Source organism: Chironomus tepperi, unplaced genomic scaffold (genome assembly GCF_022539635.2).
Source record: "Chironomus tepperi strain 1889 unplaced genomic scaffold, CSIRO-AGI_Ctep_v1 contig_223, whole genome shotgun sequence".
In the NCBI taxonomy this organism is placed as follows: domain Eukaryota; kingdom Metazoa; phylum Arthropoda; class Insecta; order Diptera; family Chironomidae; genus Chironomus; species Chironomus tepperi.
The window spans coordinates 49647-68198 of NW_027226345.1; the positions used below are offsets into that span (position 1 = coordinate 49647).

Genomic DNA, 18552 nt, shown 5'->3' on the forward strand with positions numbered 1-18552 from the left:
ATTGCATTAGGCATTAGGAATTGGCAAATGGAAGGCGATAGAGCCAACATCTTATATCATCTATGTATAGGAAGTCATAGATCACAGTTGATCTATACGACCACTTAAGTAAATCAGTAAGGAGGTTAAACCCCCTAAATACTCCCCATATCCATCCCTAAATTCCTTCCAAAATTTCCACTCCAAAAAATGAAAAGGAATGTTTTAATTATTTTTATGATTATTGTTCATCGCACTTGAATAAAATAAACTAAATTAAATGCGAATACTGAAATATTATACTGCACAGTCAGAGAAAGTGGAAAATCGAAGAACAAAAGGGATTACGGAACAGGAAATTAAAACTGATTTTATAATTTTTTATGCATATTATGGAATATTTAATTTCGATGATGATGCGAAGATGATGAAAACAATGAACAGTGGTAAATTTATGAACAGTGGTACTAGGCGGTATTGGCAGTGTTTGCATTTAATATTCCTATATTCTGCTGCATAACACAATATATATAGGAAAATTGGGGGTAAAATTCACATAAAGCTTCGTCGTAGCTATGTGGCGTTTATGAAGCTGTAGAACTAAGAAGACCTCCAGTTTTCGTGAGTCGGGGTGGCTCGGTGACGGTATTTCGGTACCTAATTATTGTGATACCGACCAAGTGGTCATGGGTTCGAGACTTGCCAGAGGAACTTTTTCCTGTGTCCTTTTTCGAATCATATGCAATGCACACAGCCTCCCTTTGTTGGCTAAAGGCAATAAGCTGACAATAGTGCCATCAAAGGAATGGTTCTGATCCCACTATAAACTATAGATCTATTGAGTGCAGAGATTTGGTGAATGCTCGGTCCTTAAGCAATTATTACTCGTTAAACGCACTATTGCAGCTCTGGATCTCAATGATCTTCATAAAATCACTTTTAAGGAGCCTTAAATGCAGCTTATAAGCTTAGTAGTGCATTGATCTTTAAATTTGTCGCTCGGGTACGGAGGATAGAGTTGGATTGAATATACAATATACATAAAGCTACATATTAAATACTACATATTAAGTTCTATTACTGAGATGACTTATTTTTTATCATTACAAAATGTGGATGTATTGAAAAAAAATGTGTAATTGGAACTAATACGTCATAATTAATATTTAAATTCTAACCCCTCCTAAAAAAATTAGTATAAAAGTTCAATTTTTGGATAATTCTGACAAGTTTAATTTTGATTGTTAAGCATTAATTACACTAAAATGAAATTTTACGTCTACTTATTATTGCTGTTCGTTTTTGTAAATGGTTAGTGAATTTAAACATATTTTTTTCAATAAGGTCCAGTTCTGGAAACTTTGAAATTTAAGGAATATTAGGAATAATTTCAAAATTTATTAGAATTTTAGTAATTTATTGGAATTATCGTTTTTTATTCAGCTTTGCATGCACGCAAGCATTGTAGAATTGTAACAGAAGCACCAACAACGAAAGCAACACCTCCACCAACACCTGCAACACCTCTACCAACAGTTCCAACAACTACACCAACAGTTCCAACAACTACAGCCTCAACTACGGTACCAACCACTCCGGCAACAACTCCACCCCCAGCTACGGTACCAACAATCCCTCCAACAACAACTTTTATGCCGCCAATGCCTGTTTATTTGGAACCATCAGAATATTAAATATTGTGAAAAAGGAAATTTTTTGAAATAAAAATTTTTTACAATTAATTTTAGCGCATTTTTGAAATTTTTTTCAAAATACAAAAACCACAAAAACAACAACACGATTTTTCATTGTTTTACAATGCTTTTCAATGTTTTTCGATGTTTTATCAGTGTTTACTGAACAATGTTTAAACTTTTTTTGACCGATATGTGGTTTAAATTATTAAAATCCGTTAAACGATAAAATTCTTAAATTTCTATTATGGTGACTTGGAATTAACTGGATCTTGTTTTGTTGGTCAGGAAATTATGTAGATCCTACTGGATCTTGTTTTGTGGGTCTGGAAGTAACCTGGATCTTGTGTTTAAGGTCTGAAAGTGACCAGGATCTGTTTTTTTGGGAGGAAAACTAATATCTTTTAATCAATCACTGATCGCTGGGACAAAAATGCGCTTAAGTCCCTCGATCAATAACACGAGGACTTTTGTAATTTTTTTAAAGTTTTTAGTGATTAAAGTAAATGGAACTTTTTTTTCGTCTAAGCCCTTTTATTTCAAAATAAAATAAAAATTCGAATCGTTCGAATTCTTCGAGAATCTAATGTCGAAAAACTCGAATTTGAGACGGCCACACTCTGTTTTTATCATTACAAAATGTGGATGTATTGAAAAAAAAAAATGTGTAACTGAAACTAATACGTCATAATTAAAATTTAAATTCTAACCCCCTCCTTAATAAAAATTAGTATAAAACTACAGTTTTTGGATAGTTCTCACAAGTTTAATTTTGATTGTTAAGCATTAATTACACTAAAATGAAATTTTTTGTATACTTGTTATTGTTGTTCGTTTTTGTAAATGGTTAGTGAATTTAAAGATTTTTTTTCGATTGGGTCCAGTTCTGAAAACTTTGGAATTTAAGGAAAATTAGGAATAATTTCAAAATTTATTAAAATTTTAGTAATTTATTAGAATTATCTTTTTTATTCAGCTTTGCATGCACGCAGGCATTGTAGAATTGTAACGGAAGCACCAACAACGAGAGCAACACCTCCACCAACACCTGCAACACCTCTACCGACAGTTCCAACAACTACGCCAACAGTTCCAACAACTACGCCAACAGTTCCAACAACTACACCAACAGTTCCAACAACTACACCAACAGTTCCAACAACTACAGCCTCAACTACTGTAACAACCACTCAGGCAACAAATCCACCCTTTGTTCCGATTATAATACCTCAGACAACAACTTTTATGCCGCCAATGCCTAAATTTTATTAATTTTTTGTGTGAAAAAGGAAATTTTTTGAAATAAAAAATTTTTATAAACAATAAATTTTTTTTTTTGAATTTGAAGTTGAAATTGAAAATATCAAAAATTTGGAAACAAAAAATCGGGGATATTTCTAAGTTCGGCACTTTTGGGGTTCTTTTTTACTATTTTAATACTTAATATTCAAAGAATTAGTTAAATTAAATTAAAAAATTGCAGAAAATAATTGAAATTCAAAAAAAAAAAATATTTTCTGTCCTGGCCTGTAATCCAGACCTTCAAAATAGAAAATGTTCATAATTTATCCAAAATTTCCAAAATTTGAAAAGAGTTTTCGGTTTCTTGAAAAATCAGGACATTTAGAGACTTTTTTTCAGGACACAGCAGCTAAGGAGAAAAGTACAGCATCGTGCCGGCAAAAATACAGCATAGCCGATCTACCTAAAGGAATAATAATCATTTTTATGATGAAATAATTTTGAAAAAAAAATGTAATAAAGTCGACCAAGTTTTATTGACACAAGTTTTGTTGGGCAGTCAAAACAGAACATCCAGAATATATAAAGTGAGATAAAAATTAATGATTTGGACAAAGTATGTATTCAACTGAAATGCGACTAGTGATGAGTCTTCAAATTTTAATTAAAAAACCTATTTGAACAGCTGTAATAGCTAAGGACAAACTATAACAGACAAAAAGCACGCTTTCTTGGACTAGATAGATCACTAAGGTAGCGACGTAATACAATGTGCTCATAGAACTTATTCTGCAAAAGCTAATCATTACATTCTTTATTATTTTCTAATTTTTAAACATTTAAAAATAAAATTGAAATTTTAGGTTATTTTTTCATTAAGAAATTGTTTAAAATATTTAAAAATTTATGAAATTTAAATTTTAAAAAATTGAAAATTTAAATTTTAAAAACCTGGAAATAAAATTTTAAAAATTTTAATTTTCTTACACAAATTTCAAATCTTTTCAATTTTTGTTTTAAGCATCAAATTTGATAGAACAAATTCAAAAGATTAAAGCTGATAAAAAAAAAAAAATATTCATGCTCGAATTTTATTATTTGAATAAGAAGAAGAATTAATGATGATAAGAACATAGTCCATATTGAAGAGCTAATATTTTATTAGAATTTATAAATTTATTTTATTATTTTTTTTAGCAAAATGAATTTGTATTGATCTTGTTTCTAATAGAAGAATTTTATGTATTTCGCATGTTTTGGAAGAATTAAGACACCAAATATGAATAAACAAAAAAAAAAAAAAATCAATAAATTTATCCCAAACAAATTTCCAAAAACTTCTAATTAAATTTGCAAAAAAATATTTAAAATCATTCAAAATACATAAAACTCAAAAAAAGTACAAAAAAGAATCTGCGATGGCCGGGAATTGAACCCGGATCTACTGCTTGGAAGGCAACAATGCTGACCATTACACCACCATCGCATTTATTTGATGAGAACAATATTGGACATTTGTACTAGATCTTCTCGATGAAAAGAAGCTTATCTGTGTGTGAGCATGGAGAATTTCAAAGATTAGCCATGCATGATGATTATGTATTGATCAGAGTAAACAGATAAGTGAAAGCAAAGCATGAAATTGTATTTAATTTTAGATTTTAGTCGAATTTTTGACTTAGATTTTAGTGGAGTGAGACTTGACTTTTTTGCATAATCTGAGTCGACTTCAAGTTCTGAGTGAAAATAAGAAACAAAAGCCCGTTGATTCTCACTTTAAAACGGCATCCAACAAATGGCATGATTGATTGATGATGACTGTCTAATACTGAAGTAAAAATTTTACCAAAGACAACAAATTCTCAACTTTGAATTAAATGAATTATGACTGCTTAATAAACCCATCAAATGTTCACTCTTGCACATTAAAAATCTGCAATCCAAATTTGTCTGGACAGTTACAAAAATGTAAATGGAACGCACATGCCTGGAAAATCTGATGATGCCGTTTCGAAGCATTTGGGTTGTAGACTTATCGACCAATAATTCCATCAATAATCTGTTAAAAGTTCCAAAATGTCCGAAGATCAAGCTTCCATTTTTGCTTGAAATCAATGAAAAATCATGTTTTCAAGTTGAACTTTTGACCCATTAACCGATTTGTGGTGTTAAAGGAAGCATTATTCAAGGAGTTGTTAAGGCATTCCCGAATTGGAAACTGGAACGAAATTCTCAATTCATGATCGTATGCCAAAAATTGTGAATCCCTTCCTGCATCACTTCCATAAGACATTTTTGTATTTTAATAAATCAAATCCTTAAAATACATTTAATTGCGTTTTAAGCTTTTTTGTATAGCCACTACCCATCCACGAGCCGCTTTTAAAAATTCCATAGGCATAAGCACGTCTTTCCATTTAATTTTCCCATCCACACCTTTAAATTATTTTCATGTCACTAAGAATCATAGCGTTGGTGACGTCCATTTAGATTAAAACATACAAGCAAACGTCCACCTCAATTTTACCCTCAAAATAAAATCGTTCACTACTTCTGAGGCTTTAAATCTACGTCATCAAATTTAAATCAACTCTACGTCATTAGTTATTGTAGCTTTTACGCTAGTTCCGAATTCTTTTTGACGTCATAAAATTTTAAAAGCTTTAAAAAACGTAAACAAAAAAAAAATATTAAAAATAGACAGAATTCTATAAATATTTAAACCGCAACTGACTATACACGTACTTGATGTGGTTATAATTCATGGGAGAATTTGTGTGAGAGTTCAGAACTGAGAGAATATTCACATGTGAATGTCCTTTCTAAATAGACACTTATAATACGCTCACTACTTAATATGTCTATTTATTAGTGATATATTTGTGTTGGAAAGGATATAGACTAATGATTAAGTAGGATGGAAATGTATTTGTTTCATGTAATAAGCGCATTGCTTCCAACTCCCAAATTTTGATTGGAGTTTGATGATAATAGTGGTCAAATTGATCGAAGTGACTCGGTGGAGGAAAGGTTTAGTACTTCGGTAATTCCATCTTATTATTGCAACATTGATCAAGCGGTCATGGGTTCGAGACTAGGCAGGAGAAATTTTTCACTTGTTCTTTTTCAAATGCAATGGAAACACATCTCACAACCTTGATTTGAAAGCTAATGGCAGAAATGTCATTAAGTCTACTTAGTGTTCAGATGACGTACTCCATGATGCTCGTGTGTCAAACAGAGGTAATTGCCGTAAACTACCTAGCATTAGTCTGGAACTCAACAATCTGTATTGAGATCGTTTACTTAGTGCTTAATGCTGTTACAGGGAAGGAGTCGGTCAAAACTACGATTTTTTGCGTTACGTGTTAAGTGAACAGCCCCATACAAAGCTAAACGTTCTGATGATAAAAAATTTCTTTCAGAAATCAAAACTGACTCGATTTGATGACTTATTAATATAGAAATCTAGACGATCTAAGGGAATAGAGTTGATAAGGCGACGATATGTTGCTGGGTCGATTGCAAGACGTGAGGAAGCTCAATGAAATTTATTACGCATCGATGCGTTGACGACAAGATTTGAGAGTGTCTTAACAACAACTTAAAGGCTATTTATATCCCATTGTTGAGTCAAAAATTTAAAATTCGCCGAATCATGTTCTTCAGGTCAATGAATTATTGTCAATTGACATATTATACACTAAAGACTTCACAGTAACTGATTAATGGACACAAAATGTTATAATCAAAAATATCTTTTGAATTAACGCATTTTATATTGAGTTTTAATTTTATTTACTGTCGTATTAGCCTTGAGACTAATCGAAAATAAATCACTTTATTAAGAGATCATTTGCTTATGACGTCCTGGGACTTTTTGGGACCTTCTCTTCCTCAATCTTGTCTCTAACAAAGTCAAAATATTCAAAAATTATAAAAAATCCACATATGCTTCAATTTTAAATTGTCACAAAATTACAATCCCCTTTGTTCCCTTGTAGTAATTGACATCATTATTGAATGATCCCCAACTGATTCTTGGACATTTAAATTATATTTCAAAGTCATTTCATAGCGCCAACCTCATAGCAGTAGATTCAAAAGAAATGTTTTCTAAAATTGCCTTAATAATTCTACTTTTGATAACATCGATCAAGGGAATTGAGGGATATAAATCAAATGTATTCCTTAATTTATCAACAATAGAAAGTAAAGGAAAGCTGGTCGTTGCGACTTACAAAACCAAATTCCTTAAAAATGACATATTTCATTTACCTTTTGCCACTGATGACTACATGATGATTGAAGATGTTTTTGGATCAAATTTGAGGAAGCTGGTCTACAGTTTCGTATATTTTGTGTCAATTAAAATTGGTGATAATGCATGGAACTTGACGGAGTTACCATCCACAGTCAAATTCCCTCTGTGTCATAAGTTTTACAAAACTTTCGAGATCGAGTTTGATGAAGTGCTGAACCAACTTTTTAAGTGCAATAATCCAGTCAAAGGTTACAAAAGTCGTTTCCACTTTTTCAGCTACACATCAGCTGTAAATTTTCGTACAACTTTTGATTCACAAGTTGAATTTCATGATGGAATTAGTGGTTATTGGCTAGTCACACGTTCAAAATATCTGATGATGGACAATGAGAAAGTCTATAGAGATTTTATTGCAGAATGTTATGCAATTCCTGGACGGATTTATTCATTGATGGTTTTGGGATTTGTAATAATTTACGGAATTACAGTTCAAATTATATTTTGCATCCTTATTCGAAAACGCGACTCAGTTGTGCATCAGCAAGGAACATCAAATTCTATCAGAATTGTTAGGGCTGCGAATATTTTCAGCGGTTATGACTAGAGACTGAAGTTTTAGTGTTAAACAAGCCTGAATCAATTAATATGACTACAAAAATGGTGAAATGGATGGACAAATTTCAATTAATGATCATTTTCATGTTTAAGCCATTTTAACAACGGCTGCAGCAATTTATTAACAATTTATGTATCTAAATATGCTAATGCTATATCCTACTGCATGTAAACTACTATACAATAGCATGTAAACCGTCTGTCAGAGCTCGAAGTGGACTCGGATTTTGTATGAAAAAGTCGACTCGAATCGAAACAAAATTCAAGTCGACTTCGACCTCTATCTTCTATGTTAAGGAATAAAAACCTTTGTACGCTTTGAGTTTCTACCCAATAAAATGGTTATAGTCTGCTCATTTGTAAAATCGTTCACACATAACGCTAAATAATCTTAAGGAGATGAATTGATAGTTCCAATAAAGTGTGTCTTAAGACTTTTGCAGGTTATTCGTTAAATGTTTTAGAAATAGTAATTATATGAGAATCTAGTGAATTCCCGAATGCACAAAAATACGCTTTAACTAGGTAATGTCAATTCAGTGTCTAGTTGATGTCTTTAAAACAGTACACAACAAATCTACTATGGCTCTGCTTTATCGCCGTTTAAACGGTAAGACACAAAATTTCCCTAACGGCGACATGACATATTTTTTTTTTGTGTCATATGCGGTTCATCGCATTGTATCACTAGGGCTTAGTTCCAACATAGTTTTGTTTTCTCGGATTTCAATTAAAAGAATCACGAAAAGTCACGTGAATGCAATCATTATTAATTTTAATTGGCTATGATTTGAATATAATAAGTTTCTAAGAAGCTAATTAAGTTAAATTATGACCTAATATCTATCATAAAAGGCCTCATTCCTTGTCGTTCACTGCAGCTGTTAAGCAACAAAGTGGAAATTCGTTAAAAATTATTCAAAAATGTTTGATAAAATTTTGCTAATTTTCTTGGTGACTATTCACAATATCCATGGATATAACACCAACTCAATTCTGAATTTGTCATCAGTTGAATACAAAGGTGAAGTTGCGGTTGTAGCTTATGATCTTCATATGTTAAACGACGATGTATTTCCACTTCAGTCACAAGGTCATGAAGAGCATATTTTACTAGAGGATATCACTGACATTAAGAAACTCAGAATTAAACAAAGCTACATAAATTATGTGACATTTAAAATTGGCAACAAAAACTGGAACTTAACCTCAAATTCCGTTACAAAAAAAACCGTGGTTTGTCAGGAGCCAATTCTGCTTTATGAAATTGACCTTGAGGAAATGCTCAATGAGGTTTATAAGTGCCGAAATTATGTCTATGGCTATCGAGGACGCTTTTACTTCCTGGAAACTTCTGAGACAAAATCTTTCACTTCACCTCATGGATTTCAAAATAAATACATTGACAGAGTCAACATTTACTGGTTAATTGCTCACAAGGATAATGTTCTATTGAATAACCAGCGTAATTTTAGAGAATTTATAAAGGAATGCAGTTCATCTTCTAAAAATCTCAGCTTTTTTGTTATTGTTGGATTTTTGATATTCATCGTGATCTTCACTCATGTCTTATTCTTGTTTGCTGAGAGTAAAATATTCTCAAAAATATTGTTTCGAAGGAGAATTAATCCTGTTAATGCAACGGTCCAAGAGGGATCACTACATTATACTGATGAGTAAGAGCTTTAGCTTCAAACCCGAACGAAACATCATGACGATCCCAAGAAGTTGACAAAAATACGATGTAACTAGTTTATTTTCTTACTTCAATGGCCGTACAGATCAAGTGTTATCCATGGCCTCCCTCAGTAGGCTCCTGAAGCTGGTTTTATCATTGGCTGCCGCTTGCCAATTACCAGTTCCATTAGTGTAAATAGCCAAGTTAATGTCAAGCTGATGTCTAGTTCTAACGTATTTTTGTTCATTCGGTGATGATTTTGTAAATGCATACTTCAAGAACCTTGGTCTAACAGGCAAAAAAACCGCTTTTCGTTATCTTAGTGCCATCACTATTCCATGTGATTAAACTGTTAGAATTGATGACATTGTGAGGATTTTCTGTCAGCAAAACATCACAATAATGCTTTTACAACTTCTTTGTATTGATGTGTAATTCGGGAAAATATATAAAAATACATAAAATCATAAAAATGTTGAAGATTTATACTAAATTATGTCAAGCAATTAATCTGTGTTAATATTTCATTGCATTTACAATTTTAAAATTATATCTGTGTGTTTATTGCAGTGTTCAGCAACATTTTTTGTGTCATGGCACATCTCAGTCCTAGAAATTTCACATCAAATTAAAGAACATTTTTAAACATTACACCTGAGATTTTTCACAGCAAACTAATATGCCGCAACACACAGCTTAACATCTAATATTTTATCAACCTGCTGATTGATCAATTTAGGATCAATTAATTCTAATTACAATGATGTAATGTCCTTTGAGTCTTTGCAAAGCCTTGTAATATCGATAACGCTCTATATAATTAATTCATTCTATTCATTAACATTCTATATAATTATTGAGAGATCGTTATCTGACGGGAATTAAACCCATGTACTCACAAAAAGGGTGATAAACATATCACCTGGTCTATTGTCTAATCAGCAAGCAGAGTTGGCAGGACTTTGGAGTTCGAAAAGTCCGGACTTTGTGGAGTCCGAACTCCACTTTTTTTTAGAGTCCGTAGATTCCCATACAAAATAAATTTTTTTTTTAAAGTTTTTTAAATTTTTATATTTTTTTCACACCTATATTTTTTTTTTTTTTGGTTACACTGTGTAACCTTTTCGGAGTTCGGACTCCACATTGGAGTCCTACCAACTCTGTTAGCAAGTAAGTTGACTCAAATTCCACTCTACTCAGATACTACAAATAATACTGGTTTATGTCATTAAATTTTGAATCTCGAATATTGGAATTTTTGTGTAACTTTGATGGCTTTTAACGAGGCAATTATAAAAATTAGGATTTTCCGAAATCTCAGAGATTGAGACAGAGACTTCGAAGAAATGCCTTGTAATTAGTCAGGCAATTCTTCAAAGTTTCAGTCTCGACCTATTCTTGACAAATCTAGAGACCGAGACTGGGAAGTCTTTATTTCGATCTCGAGAACTCTTAATGAAAATACTTAGAAAATACGATAATTTTCCCTTAAAAATCCTAAATAATTTAAAATAGAGACACCCCATAATAAAGCATACATCCAAACCGCAGCGCATTTCTCAACTCAATCAGCTAAAAATTTCAAAAAAAAAAAGCTTTACACATTCTCATAATTCTTTTCTACATTTTTCCGAGCTGATATACACAAATATGACACAAAATGCCACATATATGATAATAAAAGTAGTAATTCATGACTGTATGTGAATATTGATATAGAGAATATAAAAAGGGGGTTGAATCGAACGAAATAGAACGACATGTATATGCAATAGACAAAAAATACATTGTAATTATTTTTTGAATAAAGGATAGCTTGAAATACAGCAATCAAGCAGTTATATAGAAATTAATAGTTTTCATTTATCGCTCGGTCAAGTCAGACGCGAATCAAATTGAATTAAAATAATAAAAAAATAAAAGAATTTATTGCATAATCGTGATAAATAATCTTTAGTCATTGCAAATAAACAAATTGCATAACCGTTCATAATCTTACTTGATATTTATAGTCAGAACGAATTAATTTGTAAAAGATAAAAAAAAAAGTTGGAAATCCTCAATAACCTCAATTGTCATAATCGCATTTTATATATTTTTCCAATGACAATTGGAGCAGTTAAGCTAACGGAATTGGATGGAAAAAATCAATAGTCTATAGATATTGTGCATGTATGAAAAATTCATGGACAAGAAAAGGCACAAATGGACTTAACCATGAGATACGGTGGATTAAAATTGCAAGCATAAATCCGTGTCCGTTTTTTTATTGCAATCGCATTTTTTTCTACCCTTCGTATAGCTTTTAATTGGCGTTTGACTGTAGAGTGAAGTGTCGTGGAAGTAAAAAAGGTTTATAGAATTTTTTGTTATGTAATTGATTGTTAAACTAGACAATTAAATAATAAAAGGGATTTGAATAATTCATAAGTGGATTTTTAATCTGTGGAAAGTTGTGGATATTTCCGGGGTGGAACAGAACATAAAGTTGTGGATGATTAGTTGCTTGGTTGATGCAAGAGTATAGAGTGATTAGTTGTGCTGTGCTACTGTGAATTGCAAAGGACTCAATTTGGGTAATTGACTTCTTGCATATGATTCGAAAAAAGACAAATGAAAAGCTTCTCCTGCCGAGTCTCGAACCCATGACCGCTTAGTCGGCATAACAATCATTGAGCCGAAGTACGAAACCACTCCGCCACCGAGCCACTTTGACATTTTAATCAAAACTCACAATTTATTTGATAAAATTTTGAAAAATTCAATAAAAACCTTCAAATTCATATGAAGTGTAGTTGCACTATAGCTGTATAAGTTGCTCATCCTATAGACAACCTGTAATACGCAGCTCTTGACGTATTCAACGACAAATACACTAAAAAATTATTATAAAATGTTTAAAATAATCTTTAAAAATTTATAAACTTATAAATATTCAAAATAATTCATAATATATAGTTCAAGGTTAGCATAACCTATAAGAAATAGTAATTAAAAGTAAATTTAAAGTGATTTAAATAAAATTTAAAGTAATTCAAGTTCAAAAAAATTAAAAACTTTCCAGAAGCCTTTCAAAAAAATCCAAAAACAATTTACCGACTCAATCACAGATCCTCAATAACTAAATCAAACAAAATACCCGAGGAGAGTACAAGGAAGCAGCATATGATATAACATGGAGCCCCAGCTACTTAAATTCAAGAGCATTTATTGCACTTGATTGCTGATTGTGAAAATAAACAAAAGTGAAATAAAAAAATAAATAAATGTCATTTTTCAATTGTGTACAAGACTCGTCTATAGCAAGCAAGGAAGCACCAAAAAGTGCTATAATAATCAATAAAAGATAAAAGTGACGAAGAAGAAATTATAGAATAGCAAGCAATTGTTTCCGTATATCGACAATATTTAATATTTTTTTTATGACGGCGCTTGTTGTGAGAATGAGGAATGCATTGAGTGTAGTCAAGTGACTGTGACAATATTTTTAACTAGTATCAATTAGTTACGACTCTAAAAAGATAGTCAGGGATACATTGTGTTTATTGGAAATAAGAAAATAAAGTTTTCTGGGTGAATTCAGCACGATTTCATCTGACTCGTGGCATTAACTTTTTTTAATTAAAAATTTTAAAGACACAATAAGTCGAATGAACACAGCACATGAAATTACTGGTGAGTAAAGTTAATAGTTTATGATATTGGAAGAATTTTTGAAGGGGACGGAAGCTTTGAAGGAAGTTTTTGAAGATATTCTTAGATTGCTGACTTAGCTGACTTTGGTGACTTTGCTGACTTAGCTGAATTTGGTGACTCGCTGTCTTAGCTGAAGTTGCTGACTTAGCTGACTTTGGTGACTTGCTGACTAAGCTGAATTTGCTGACTTGCTAACTTTTCTGAAGTTGCTGATTTTGCTGACTTAGCTGAATTTGCTGACTTCGCTGAATTGGCTGACTTGCTGACTTAGCTGAATTTGCTGACTTGCTAACTTAGCTGAAGTTGCTGACTTAGCTGACTTTGGTGACTTGCTGACTAAGCTGAATTTGCTGACTTGCTAACTTAGCTGAAGTTGCTGACTTTGCAGACTTTGCAGACTTTGTTGTATTTGCTGACTTAGTTGGGTTGCTTCTAATTGGACTTTGTTGGCTGACTGACATTTTTGACTTACAGACTTCCTTACTTATTTGCTAGCTTATCTTGTCTTCCTTCATTCCTTCAAGCTTCACTTCCCCCTTTTATTTGTCTTTAAAACTCAAACTTTTTCCTTTAACTCGTGTGTCGTATTAACAATCTTACCTCAAACATAACATTGTAGCAATGTCCCAAATTAGTTTCACTTATGTCGAGTCAAAATATGTAATAGTCGGAAATTATCGATAAAAATCTTAATTTTTAATGAGAAATAAACTTTTATTGAGGTCACCGACTTGTGTTTAACTTAAGTTTAATGTGAGTTTACAAAAGTTTGTTAGAGTTGAGAAGAAATGTAATTATAGTTAAAAATTGAGTAGCGTAATGTGCTTGGGTGGACATTGATACGGCGTTGTATTGACGATAAGTCGTCATGTGAACCTGTGGGTACCGTAACGGCTGATTTTGACCCTTATTTACGACGGAAATTGCGGTTCGTCACCTTGAATTTTGAAATTTTTTTTTAAAATTTTTAACAAATTTTTCAATAAATTTTTAACAAATTTTTTAAAATTTTTAACAAATTTTTCAATAAATTTTTAACAAATATTTTTAAAATTTTTAACAAATTTTTTTAAAATTTTTAACAAATTTTTCAATAAATTTTTGATAATTTTTTTAAAATTTTTTGATAAATTTTAAAATAATTTTTAAGAAGTTTAGAAATTAAAAAGTTATTTTTTAATAAAATCCTGTCCAACTCGTGCCCCAAAATACACAAAACAAATTCAAAACTTTTGATAAATGCCTTTCTCATTGTCACATTTTCAAATTTTTCATTTATTTTTTTTCTGTATTTTATAAAATTAAACAAAAAATTTGATTTATTGCATTCCAACATTCGTGGACATTTGGCACTTCTTGAAGTAAAAAAAACAACAAACTTTCTTCCGCTTGAATGGAAAGTAAATCTTTGATAAATCACGAAAATTTGTAAATTTAACAATTTTTTTAAGGGGGTGTAAAGATCCCCAGACTAAACCGATTCATAATTTATTACATTTTTTTTTCTCGCTCAATTTTGTGTGGATATCTGAAAAAAGCGCATTTCCTTAATTTTTGTTGCAAGTGAAAATGAAATTGGAATTAATCATTTATCATTTTAGATGAACGAGAGGGAATTTTTTGTAGGAATAAGTAGGGGAGTAATGGAGGTTGGTGGTGTATAAAGCGCATTTAGTCGAAAAGACATGGGTCAACTCATGAATATGGTGAAAAAATTCAGATCAATAGGGTTATTCATATTGTGGATTTGAAATTACAAGAATCGAGTCAAAATCTCGGCTAAAACTCAAGCAATTTATATGAAATTTGTAAATTTTTGACAATTTTTGTATTGAAAAATTGAGAAAAAATCATAAAATTTTCCACAAATTTCTCCAATTCTGAAGAGGAATTTGTTCATTTTAATATAATGCAAATAGGCATTGGTGGCGTAGTGGTAAGAGTGTCGGCCTACCTACCCCAACGCACCGGGTTTGATCCTAGGGAAAGTCTAATCGGCTTTGGTTGCTTTTTCGCTGTTTCTAGTCACATTAACTAGATATGTGCAATCTAGTCCGAATACAAACAAAATGGACCCAACTTTTACCCAAAATCCACATTTCCCTACAAATCAGCCCTTCCCGAAAAAAAGTCTAAAATTAATTTAAAAATTTTCCTTTTGACACAAGTACACACGTACCCGTGCGTACGCACCAAGTTTTTTTTATAATTTTATCAGATCCATCACAAGCATTCCTACAGTAACACATATTTTTTTTGCTCCAGCAATTTTCCAATTTTCCTTTCGCGTGTAAAAAAAAGAGAAAAAATATTCCACAAAACAGCTTTATCTCATCATCCAACAAAAATGACAAGTCTAAATGAAGAATAAATATTTGAGAGTCTCGTATAGACGAAGTAAAAAGATATACGACAATGTCGGAGCGGTGGAAAGATTGCGGTAACATTGTTATAAAATACGAGATTATAAATACAAGATTTACAATATCTGTGAGACGCACACAGTCAGAGAATTATGATTTATCAAACGAAGTAGGAAATATGAAAGTTTTAATTTATTCTCTAGACGTTCTTCTTTAAACATTACGTTGTCGCTTATTAAATCACGGTGATAGGTAATGGGTGTTTAGGGGGTAATTTGAAGGGTTTTGGTTTTTGAGATTTTTTGGAATTTTTGATGATTTTTAATTGAAAAATTAGAAAATTTGCTCGAAAAATCTTTGAAATTCTTAATTTTTGAATGAAAATTGATCCCTTTTTTAACCCCAATTTCAGCTTTCATAGGGCCGTTCACTTTTTTGGCTAGTTCCGTCCTTTCCCCACCACCTGAGAGCGTTGCATAAGATGGGGCTCCTATAGACTCCGTATATAGACCTCAGTAAATCTGCCAATTTTGTGTCTCCAAATCTAATCCAGGGTTGGGCAACCTTTTGTGCCACGACACACCTTAGTGTAAAGCCAAGAATCATTTTAGTGGTAAGCCACGACTAACCTTAGTGGTAAGCCACGACACACTTTAGTGGTAATTCATGACATAGTGCACCATGTCAACCAGGTGGTCCGACCTAGCCATTCAAGAAGCTCCTAACCCCATTACACCCCCTACCCATCCCATTCCTTCTCAATATCTAAACAGCAAACAATAGAAAGCACAAAAAAATCATCTTCAATGCTAAAACAATAAATTTAAAGACGTTTGAGATGACATAAATGATATTGCTTATTGCAGCCGCACGACAATGGCAGAAGAAAGATAATTAATTTCAAAGGATTTTCTTTTTTTTTTGTGAGACTAGAAAATAAATGAAGAAAAATAATTTTCTATTTCTCACCTTTTGCTGTTTCTCATGCCATAAAATTAAATTAGAAACTATTAATATTATTTTTACCATAATTAAAAAGCAACAGACTTAATGTCACGATTATGTTCGAAGCGAGGTGAAAATGAATAAGGCAGGCCTCATCTGTTCATTTATTGTCTTTTAAAAATTTTTATTCTATTGTCTTTTTTGAGGCTGTAAGAGCTTTTAACAAATTGAAGTCAATTTTGGGAGGTTGATGGAGCTTTAAAGGATGTTGTGGGGATTTTGTTAGAATTTTTTGGTGATTTTGGTGTGTGAAATTCAATAATTTGATGAATCTACAAAAATCTTTCAAAAATCTAGTACAATGTTTGAAGAATCTTTAAAAATCTAGTACAAAATTTGATGAATCTTCAAAAATTTAGTACACATCTAGTACAAAGTTTCATGAATCTTCAAAGTTCTAGTACAAAATTTGGTGAATCTTCAAAAATCTAATACAAAATTTGATGAATATTCAAAAATCTTGTACAATATTTGGTGAATTCTCAAAAATCTAGTACACAATTTGGTAACTTTTCAAAAATCTGGGACAAAATTTGATGAATCTTTAAAAATCTAGAACAAAATTCAACGAGTCTTCAATAATCTAGTACCAAATTCTACGAATGTTTAAAAATCTAGTACAAAATTTGATGAATTGGTAAAAATCTAGTACAAAATTTTACGAATCTTCAAAAATCTAGTAAAAAATTTGATAAATTTTCAAAATTCTAGTACAAAATCCTAAATAATATTCAAAAATTGATTCCACTGAATTCTACCAATTCAATCACAAGGAACTAACCACTTAAAATTCTCAATTCACGAAAATTTCTCCATCCATGTCTCATTTCCCTACCCTCCATCATCATCATCTCCATCATCGAGATTCGCATCCATAAAATGGGTTAAATTAATTTATAGAAAGTTCAAGTGATGATAGATGGCTCGTTCAATGCACAAACACATGCCTAAAAAACTTTGTTGTCTAATTTAATCTCATTTTTTATGACTTTTTTTTTTTAAAATAAAAAATCCGTTGATTGAAAAACTTTTTTTTATCGCAGATTCTTTTGGGAGAATTTCGATAATTAATTGCTTAACATTTATATTCTTTTTACATTTTGAAGTGTCATAAAGTTTTCCTTATTACGCCTTCTCACCGGTGTCGTGTAAAAGAACTTAGTGCTTACTTTTTGTCGCAGAAGTATCGGAATGTGAAAATGAGTAAAATAAATAATGTAATAAATCAGAATCTGGTTGTGATTTAGGCTGTGTATTGGATGGGAGTTGGAGGAATTATGAAATATTGGTGGATTTATGGGGAATTACCCTGTGAAAAATATGGAGCCACAAATAAATATTTTATTAAAATTATAAAGTTTTAAAATTTAAAAAAAAATAATTTAAAAAATCAGTTTTAATCTTTAAAATTCAAAAAAGATAAATTTTTAAAACATTTTTTAATTTTAATTTTTTTAAATTTTTCAATTTTTTAAATTAATTTCAAATTTTTATTTTTAACTTTTAAGTATTTTTCAAGTATTTTTTAAATTTCAGTGTTAAAAATTTCAATGAAAAAATTTTAAATTTATTTAAATTTCAATTTTAAGCTTTTAAAAATTTCAATGTTAAGTTTTTTAAATTTCAATTTTAAGTTTTTAAAAATCTTAATTTTAAGTCTTTTAATTTTTCAATTTTAAGTTTTCAATTTTAATTTAAGTTTTTTATTTTCAAATTTATTAAATAGGATTTTTATGTTGAAATTAGTTTTAACTTTTAAAATTCAAAACTTTAAAAAATCATTAAAAAGTTAAAAAAAAAACTTAATATTTTTAAAAACAATTTTAAATTAAAATTCCTAGACAAAAGCTTTAAACTCCAAACCAAAAAATCCATATTTCTCACGTAGACTTCAAGCAGTACATCCACCAAAAACAAACTTTAATTTACCTCCATTTCAAGTACACGAGCTCCATTTCATTTCTCAACTACTTGATAGTTTTTCCAACTGAATTGAAATGCATCACATGTATAATC

At 30.9% G+C, this 18552-nt stretch overlaps 1 non-coding gene across 1 annotated transcript; it reads right to left on the reverse strand.

Annotated features, from left to right (window-relative positions):
* Positions 1-4329: 4329 nt before the first annotated feature.
* TRNAG-UCC (transfer RNA glycine (anticodon UCC)) lies at positions 4330-4401 on the reverse strand. Its single transcript has one exon. It is a non-coding gene; the product is annotated as a tRNA-Gly (tRNA).
* Positions 4402-18552: the final 14151 nt, after the last annotated feature.